Source organism: Lathyrus oleraceus, chromosome 1 (assembly GCF_024323335.1).
Source record: "Lathyrus oleraceus cultivar Zhongwan6 chromosome 1, CAAS_Psat_ZW6_1.0, whole genome shotgun sequence".
In the NCBI taxonomy this organism is placed as follows: Eukaryota; Viridiplantae; Streptophyta; class Magnoliopsida; order Fabales; family Fabaceae; genus Lathyrus; species Lathyrus oleraceus.
Window position 1 is genome coordinate 85,968,865 of NC_066579.1, and position 9,577 is coordinate 85,978,441.

A 9,577-nucleotide genomic window follows, 5' to 3' on the forward strand; every position below is an offset into this window, starting at 1 on the left:
CTATAAGATATTTCCACCGAGTCCTAGGGCAAACGATTTTCGGAAGAGTCAACAATCACAAGGTAAACTCTAAGGAACTCTTCTTTCTTCACTGTGTGTTCACCCCGACCGCGTTCAATGTCACCCCATTCCTATTGGCCAACATACAGGCTGCATGCATGAGAGGAAGCCAAGCGTTCTGTTTTGGAGGAATCATCACCTCTATAGCACTAGGCCTGAATCTAGGGGATAGGCTCTCCGACTTGCCAGCTATGTCAGCCGAGTCCCTCAACATCGACTATTGTTGTTCTTCATACCTCATCAAGGTCAGAGACGACGGGAAGTATCATCCTGTGGTTAGAAACAAGATAGTTTGAAGCATCATCATTCCCAATAGGAACCGTATAGATCCGCAGAATATGGCAAATTGGATTTTTGATCTGAACGCCCCTGAGGCAAATGAAGGAGATCCTAATAATGGAGCAAATGAAGTCGAGGAGGAACTTGACCGAGAAATGCCACAACCACCTCTTGAGTACGCTGTGGAGACATCTTCTCGAGGCCAGCAAAGAAATGAACCATGATCCGCCACCATGAAAGACATCTACGCTGAGATGTTGCAACACAACCAGAGGATGGAGGAGCGCCAGACAAAAATGATGCAAACAATCCAGCAAATACAAAGGGATCAGCACGACTATGCAAACTGGCACGACCAGGGGATGGCGGAGCTTTCCGAAGAGATGAGTGCCCTGACACATCGTGTTGATGCCATCCAGGAGTACACTCAGCATGTGGGGTTGGATCCTACCCAGCAAGGAAGAAGTGAGGGTGCACGAGCAAGAGCCAGAGCGCGCAGAGGCCAACGTCGTGACGACGAGTAGTGATCTTCGTGTTTCTTCCCTTTTTCTTTATATTGTCGCATTAAGGACAATGCTTTGTTTAAATGTGGGAGGAAATCCTTATCTTTCCTTTACTTGTTTCTATTTTTAGCCATAATAAAAAAAAATTTGTCTTTATTTAATCGTTACCATCATTCATTCATTTATACCTAATTTGACATAACAAATTTTTTGTTCTTAAGATTAAATGCATACCCTACGAGTATATAGGTTGTGTTACAGAGGTTCTGTTAGGAAATTGAGAAAAATCTAACAAGATTGATACCGTCCCGACACCTTAGATCCCTCACTTCTGTGATATCAGTTTGAATACCCATTATACTGATACCTTAAGTCTCCGTTCTAGATTAATCCCTAGTAGTTTATACTAGCAGTCAACACTGTCTTAAGCACAAACCATGTGAAGAGCCGATGAATATAAGTGATTGATGCCTACGAATTAAGAAGATCCTTCATACTTTTTCTATCGAGAAATTGATAAATGAACCATACAAACGGTTGCAAGATATACAAAAGGAAGGAACAAAAAAACCCGGCTGGTTGGTTCAGAGGTACCTGGTACTGGACTCGGTAGGGAGAACTACGGTTCGATCCCCCACAACCTTCAAAGGGGATACATAAAGGGGTACCACACTAGTGTACCAGACCCCGTGCTAAGAAAAGGATCAAAGTCACTAACCGACTACTTCACTAAGTGTGTGTGAAGGCATAGGGCTTAATGTGATTGCGCTAGAATGAAATCGGGTGAAATAGGAACGAGAAACACTAGGTTGAGCTATAATAGCATGATTCGAACTGGCTTGTACAAAGGAGAGATCTACGTTAATGCTTATTGCTTGTGTCGTCACTGTATCTTTAGTGTTTTACTTGAGTATCTTCCATCTTAACAAAGTACCTAACAACCACGTACAAATTGGAAATGTATACGCGTTTAACTAGTGTTTTCAAGTTTTATTTGCTTGAGGACAAGCAAAGATTCAAGTTTAGGGGAGTTTGATAACGCGAAAGTACATCGTATATTTGCCTTGATTTACACTCAAAAAATCGTAAAACTTTCATTTATACTCCGATTATTCCGCAAGTGTTTGAGTTATTTTTGCAGGTATTTCAATCCCCATCTTAAATGAGCAAAGTATAGAAAAGGAAGGAAAAGAAGAAGAAACAGAAGAGAAAGCAGCAGAAAAATAGAAAAACAGGGGACACAAAAATTATGGATGTGACGACCATCACAAAGCATGTAACGACCGACACGCCCAACCTGTGACGACCGTCACAGGCCCATCACGAACGTCACGCGGCCAAAATCAGCGCCTTGAAACAGTCAACAGAAGTGAGCCAACATGCCTAAATTCTCGTTCCACAACCACTTTCCCGTGGATTCCTCACTCAACTAAGTCATCCTTGTTTCTGTTAACTGCCATGACCTAATGGCGGATATAAAAAGACAGAAGTTGGAAACCTACGGAGACGCTTAATTTTTCTCTGCAATTTATTTTCAATAGCAATTCTGCTTTCTAGTATTATTTTTCTTCAGCAACATTGTTTCCTCTACCGCAATTTAGTTACTGTTCCATTTAGAGTTTCCATTTTCCCTTTCTCTTTCCGTTTTTCATTTAGCCAAAGTAGTAGTTTCCTACACTGGGGAACTACTGCAATTTATTTAATTTAGTTTAAGCAATTATTTCGAAGAGGCAGCATCCTACCGACCTGTGGAGGATTGCTCAAGTACTTCAAGATTCGGCGTATTCTATTAATCTAATTTCCAGGTTTTTATTCAATTGTTATTGCTTTATTATTATTGTAATCATGTCTATATTATTGTTGATATGTTTATGTTCGTCTGTGATTGCGTTGTTTAACATGTCTGACTAAACTATCGGTATCGGTATGTAACAATTTAATTAGACGGGATTTAATAATAATCAGTGAAAAAATTCTTGTCTCAAACAATCTTTTTGGCTGTGGTTTTTAATTTAAATTTAATTAACTTTGTCACAAGAGTGAGAGGCTATTTAATACGATTTTGCCACGAGAGTGGGAAATTAACTAAGGTGAGAACCGACAATCGCGAGAGCGTGAGGGTCGAACTGGATAGTAAAAACTAGGCATTGATTTTAAAAACAGCGAGAGCACTTTAAAAGCAATTAGAACTTATCTATTTTCAAAAAGTATTTTTAACTTCAAATGGGACAGCGAGAGCGTACATTCTGACTTAAAGGTATAGTCCGAATCAACAATCACGAGAGTGTGAGATAAAGCCTTTTAAATAAGTATTTTCTACTGAAAGATATTTGGTACTTAAATTATATACCGATGACTTATCGAATCCCTGACGATTAATGTGTTGCATACTGATATCCTCATATTAATATTTTCTTAAAACTCAACTTCCCTTAGATTTAATTTTCTTCAACCAAACTTCTAAAAATCATTCCCTTAGCTAAACATAGTAACGTCAGTAGCATTAGTTTGACCATCGCTCCTTGTGGGTTCGATATCTTTTAAAACTAAAACGACTGGACTGTGCACTTGCAGTCAAGTACTCGATAGACTATATTCTATATACAGTCACGAGATGTATCACTGGCCCAACAAAATGAGAAGGTGTTCTCCGTCTAAAGGGTGGGATCGAAGATCTCCCCCAAAGGAGAAAGGCCGGTGGGATTGTTGCCAGTAGCATAGGTAGTGATTTATTTGACATGAGAAGAAGAAGCCATTGTGAGATGAAGCAAATGGTTTAAGTTTTAAGATTCTGGCTGACAAGTTACAATGCAGAGGCTGTTTGAAGATATGAGAAAGAAAAATACTTGGGTATGGAAGCAGAAAAGCGTTTAAGGAAGAAGAGAGAACTAATTATAGGATGGCAAGGTGAACAGTCGAGCATTAAGTGATTGACAAATGGATGGCTAGGAAGTAGTAAGAAGAAGTTAGTGGGTTAGGTTTGAATCCCACGACCTAGGGATAACTGTTAATGATGGTGGAATGTCTAGGGAATTGCACGGCCGAAAAATACATCATCACGTGCTAGGTCATAAGTAATGATAAGATGGCTAGCCGAAATTTGGGGGAATCAAAAGGCAAGTTCCTCGATCAACGAGCTCATGTCGAAACCATCCTTTTCAGGGGGCAATTTGTTAGCTGACCAATTTCGGCAAAAGAAGAAAATCAATTCAACTAAGGAACCCGTCAGAGCAGCATCGACAAGAAGGTGAACACATTCATGGGTCAATATTTGTAGGTTTGGTTGAAGTAGAAATACTTGAATGGTGAAGGCAGTCATGGGCAACCAAAGAACATGGATAGTTATTTACAAACATGGGGGAAGTGGACCGACATGTGTCATCATGAGATGGTTTGGTAACCCCTGGCGGTTACTTTTGATTAGTATTTAAACAAGTGTTAGAGGAGATTCTAGAGGTGGTATTTTGAACATTTCCAGTAGGAGTAAAACTTGAAGTACCAAAGCGTTTACGAGAAAAGAGTTAATCTCCCTACAAAAAATGTACTTTGCCTCCATTTTACATTTGTAAGTCATTTAATCTTACCAAATTTACCTTTGATTTCTTGCTTTACTTTCAATACATTCCCATTTGTCTTACTTTTTACCACATCCCTAACTCATCAAGAGTTACATTTACGCTTTTTAAACCTTTCAAAGACATTGCTTACCAAAAAACCATACGCTCAAACACTAAGTACATGACTTTGTAGCCGGTCCTGCAAGTAACCCTCTCATAGGAAGGCTATAGATTGTTGACGAAATAACAGGTGTATAAATGATGTAGAAGTTAATATGATCGTATTGATGAATGCATTGGTTTATTGAATGAAGGGAAAAATTGAGGTATAACAGTTTCCCATATTTAAGTATCTTCGATTAGAGAATATGAAGAATGTTAATCTTCATATGATTGCTATGGAAGATAGTTAAATACTAAAAAGACCCTAGTTTTGTCCCTGAATGCAGATCATGTGAAATGCTATGAATGCATGAAGGACTTATTTTTTTATTTTGATTTGCTAGGGATATGATATGAGATGAACCCTAACTGGATATTTTGTGATGGATGAAGAATGAAAAATGGACATGTAGGGAATTATGGACACATGTTGTAACAGTGACCCACATGAAACAAAAATGAGGGTGAAAACCCATTGGGGATGACAATCCTGCTGGAGAACACACTGAGGAATATATAAAGAGATTTTATGAACAGGTTCATACATGACTTATTGATACTAGAAATGTTCAGAGAAAGTTTCTATAACAGGTTCATACATGATCTGATGATACTAGAAATGTTTAGAGAAAGTTTATATAACAGGTTCATACATGACCTGATGACAACTTGGATATTTAGAGAAAGTTTCCATTACAGGTTCATACATGACCTGATGATACTAGAAATGTTCAAAGAAAGTTTCCATAACAGGTTCAGACACAACCTGACAATACTAGAAATGTTCAAGGAAAGTTTCCATAACGGGTTCAGATGTGACCTGACAATACTAGAAATATTCAAAGAAAGTTTCCATAACAAATTCATACATGATCTGATGGCAACTTGAATATTTAAAGAAAGTTTCAGCTACATGTTCATACATGACCTAACAATATTTGGAAAACATACAATGCAAATTTTATCAACACGTTCATACATGACCTGACGACATTTGAATATTCAAAAACTTCCATCAACAAGTTCATATATGACCTAAAAACATTGGAAAACATAAAGATAAATGTCCAACAATAAATATATACATGACCTCAACATTGGAACATTCAAAGAAAAGTTACAACCATAGGTTTAGACATTACTTGATAACACTTGGGAAATTCAAAGAAAAGTTCCATTAATAGGTTCAAACATAACCTGACAACACTGGTAAACAAATAAAGAAAGTTTCAGCAACAAGTTCATACATGACCTGACAATGTTGGGGAATATCAAAACGTTCTAACAATAGGTTCAAACATGACCTGATAATATTATAAAATTCAAAGGGAGTATAACAACATGTTCATAAACAACCTGACAATATTTTAGAATGTTCTTGACAATTCTGGATATCTCTCACTAGAAAATCATCCGATAAAATATTTTGGAAGTTCCTGATAACGAAATAGTCGAACCGACAACTTTTTAGGAAACATCGAGAAAAACAAAACACACTCAGAATGTGCCACACAAAGACTGGACTTTGAAAATGCCCACAAAAATGGACTTATCACAGAGTACTAGTGACAAAATGATTTGTAAAGGTGTCAGTAACGAACGAACTTGGGGTCAAGGGATGTAGAATCAACAACAAGACCCGTGTCAATGCAAAATGAGCACAAAGTATACTTCAGGCTATGCATGATTTGAATTTGCTTTTATGCATGATGTATTAATGATCATGATATGCAAATGCTGACATTCATTAAATGACATGAACTGAGGCTTGGTATGATGGCTTTATTGGTGAATGGAAATGCAAGGTGAGATCAATGGGGAGAGAAATGGTCAACTACTCTGACTGCTTGCATGTATTTTGAGAATAACCCTCTAAAGAAGTTCCATCAGTGAAGACTACTCTCGAGGTTCCTTGGGGAAGATTCAAAAGAAAACTCACTAGGGAGTTTACTGTCGAGAGTCACTAGGAGATACCCACTACCGAGGTTTTGTTAAGAAAGTACCTACTGTCGAGGTCTACTGAGAAATCTTCTACCGAGATCAACCAGGGAATCTACTACCGAGATTTAATGAGAGAGAGATACCTACTGTCAAGGTCTACTAGGGAATCTACTGTCGAGATTATCCAGGGAATCTATTATTGAGATTCTATGGGGAAACACCTTCTACCGAGGTTTGCTGGGAAATCTACTGTCATGATTAACCAGCGAATCTTCTGTCGAGATTCAATGAGAAAATAAACCTGTTGCCGAGGTTTAACTGGAAATTTTCTGCCAAGATCAACACAGGAATCTACTTCCGAGATTCAATCATAAAAATACTTGTTGTCGAGGTTTAACTGGAAATCCTTTACTGAGATCAATATGAGAATCTTCTGCCGAGATTCTGCTGACAAGCATAGAGTAGTTGACTGTAGTAATAATGATTGTCTTCATATGTGGATGAGGCATGGTTCACTTTATGTTATGATTGATCATTCTTTAATGTGAATTTCTATTGCTGCATGTAATGTTATGGTTTCTCAATGTAATGCTCCATACTTGTGGGTATACCACACATGTAATGATGCATGAAATGCAACAATTGACAAATGCATGTAAGTGTGCCAATAAAAATTGGACTTCGAGAGGTGCCAAGCAAGGTTGGAATTATATTTCAGATGTTTGACTTTCAAGGTTTCATGCTATGGGAATATTCCAAATGAATGCGAAGATATACATGGCTTGCAGTAAGCGAAACGACACGATTAATGCATGAGAATGATCTATGCAAAGACTCGAAGGTTTCCAAAGATGCCCATGTGGTGGGTATTGGACAAAAGGTCCTTTTGCAACAAAGCTTCTTTGACAAATGGAAAAATGTTATTTGACAGGGTGATAACATGATTTCCCAACACTCATTTCGAACTCAACGGTTGTTGATGCATTGCAGGATTTCCGCTTGAGTAGCCTAAAAGTCTATAGAGGACTTGCCCTTTATGGCACTCTTGCCCTGGTATGTTGGTTCTTTGAAGACATTCTCCTCATAAGGAGTTTGGAAGCAACTAGCCATAATATGACCATGAGATGTCTTGCCCCAAGGTTTTAATCTTGTAGTGGTTGTTGACTAACTAAACCTTGGAATGGTAAACTTCTGATTGACCGTCCTTTGGAGAGTTGGACTCAACTGAGCTCTTTAGGTGGCTTTCCCCTGATTGAGTCTTATAAAGATTTGTTCTTTGACTAAACGGCTTTTGGGGTGATCGACTCGGATTGACCGAATCTTGAAGTGATTTACCCCTGACTGGACTTCTTTCACATGATCAAGTTCCTCAACTGACTGACTGTACACTATTGGGATTCCTTTGATGCTAAGTGCTAACTTGCAAATTAAATTGTTCATTCAAATGGTAATTTTAATGCAGTGCTTATGTAAAATTTTGAAATCAAATTTATTAATATAAACAAGGTGAAATACAATGAATGGTTCAATGATCAAAACATAATGTCGATCTAGCCATTCATAGTATGCAAGGTGGTGTGATCAACATAAATGGTTAACAAAGATCTTGTGGCGCCAGGTTAACGCAACCTTGTTGTAGTATGCTTTCAAAATAAAGCATGCCTCAATTAGGTCTTTTAAGGGTTGTAATATGTTTTAGTTCACGGTTTTTTGAACAAAAGGATATGAGGCTCAAAAATAAATTTTAACCCACCCCTTCTTCTTGATGACTTAATTCTACGTTTAGATAAATTGACACACATATTCAACTTCCAAAAGGGTTCGAAGGTGTGAGGATTAGGATTCAAGATGATATTTCCTTGAAATAAGGGTCACTTTATTTTGTTTTTCTTTGATTTTGTTGAGGATCTAAAGACCTCTCTTGATTTATTTTTTATCCTTAATTTTGCCTGGACCATTTCTTTGAAGCTTTCGATCCACTGGGATGCCCTAAGTTTTACCTAAGTCATCTTTTATGGTATTCCACCTAGCGGGCTTTTTATTTTTTTATTAGTTTTTTTTTGAAAGATTATGACTGCCATGTTATTGGTTAAGTGAGGAACAACCATTACAAACTTTAGCTTTTCTCAACTTCTTCGACACTTCAAGATGTGCACGAAAAGTAGCATGTGGTTGAACCTTTTTGGAGGATGTGTAGAGATGGACAAATTCTCTTGAAGATCGAATGCATGGTCAAACTATCTGAACATGACTACCCTGCCCCTGGTTAAGATTAAGGGTTTTAGTTAGAAATAAATACCAACTTCAAGGCTCAAAGTGGTTGACTAGAGACTAACTCTTTATCTCTTTGATTTTCGGGGATTTGAAACAATGCCTTACACCATCGACAAAGTTTTCTTTGAAAGCACACCACATTAATTATGGGTAATTGGTTTTCATCATCCTCCCTCAAATATTTGCTAAAATAAGCAGTTTGAAAAAAGAAAATGGATGGGAGAAATATATATATATATATATATATATATATATATATATATATATATATATATATATATATATATATATATATATATATATATATATATATATATATTTATGTCTTTTTTCTTTTTGTTGATATAAATGAAGGAAAGAAAAAAAAACAAGAGTGAATACAAATGGATTAATTCAAAATGCATGATTACTTCATTAATATTACCATTAAAAACAAAATAGCTTAAAAGAAAACAACGTTTAACATGCAAAGAAAGTATAAATGAAATGCTATAAATAGAAAAATGATTGTCAGCATTGAGGATGAACTCCTTTGTCTTGATTTGCTGACTCTGAGAAGTGTTTCCTAAAGTTTCCAAACTCATGAGGGTAATGGACCATTCACCAAATTAGGGTCATCGAAAGTTAGTTTCCCTTTATTGATCATACATTTCACTTCTTCTTGGAAAACATTACACTCTTCAATTTAGTGCCCCACTACTTCATCATGAAACTCACATTGGACATCAGGGTTGTACCAATGAGGGAATGGGAACTTCATGGACCTGGTCTCTCTAGGAGCTATTGACGAGCTTTGGACCA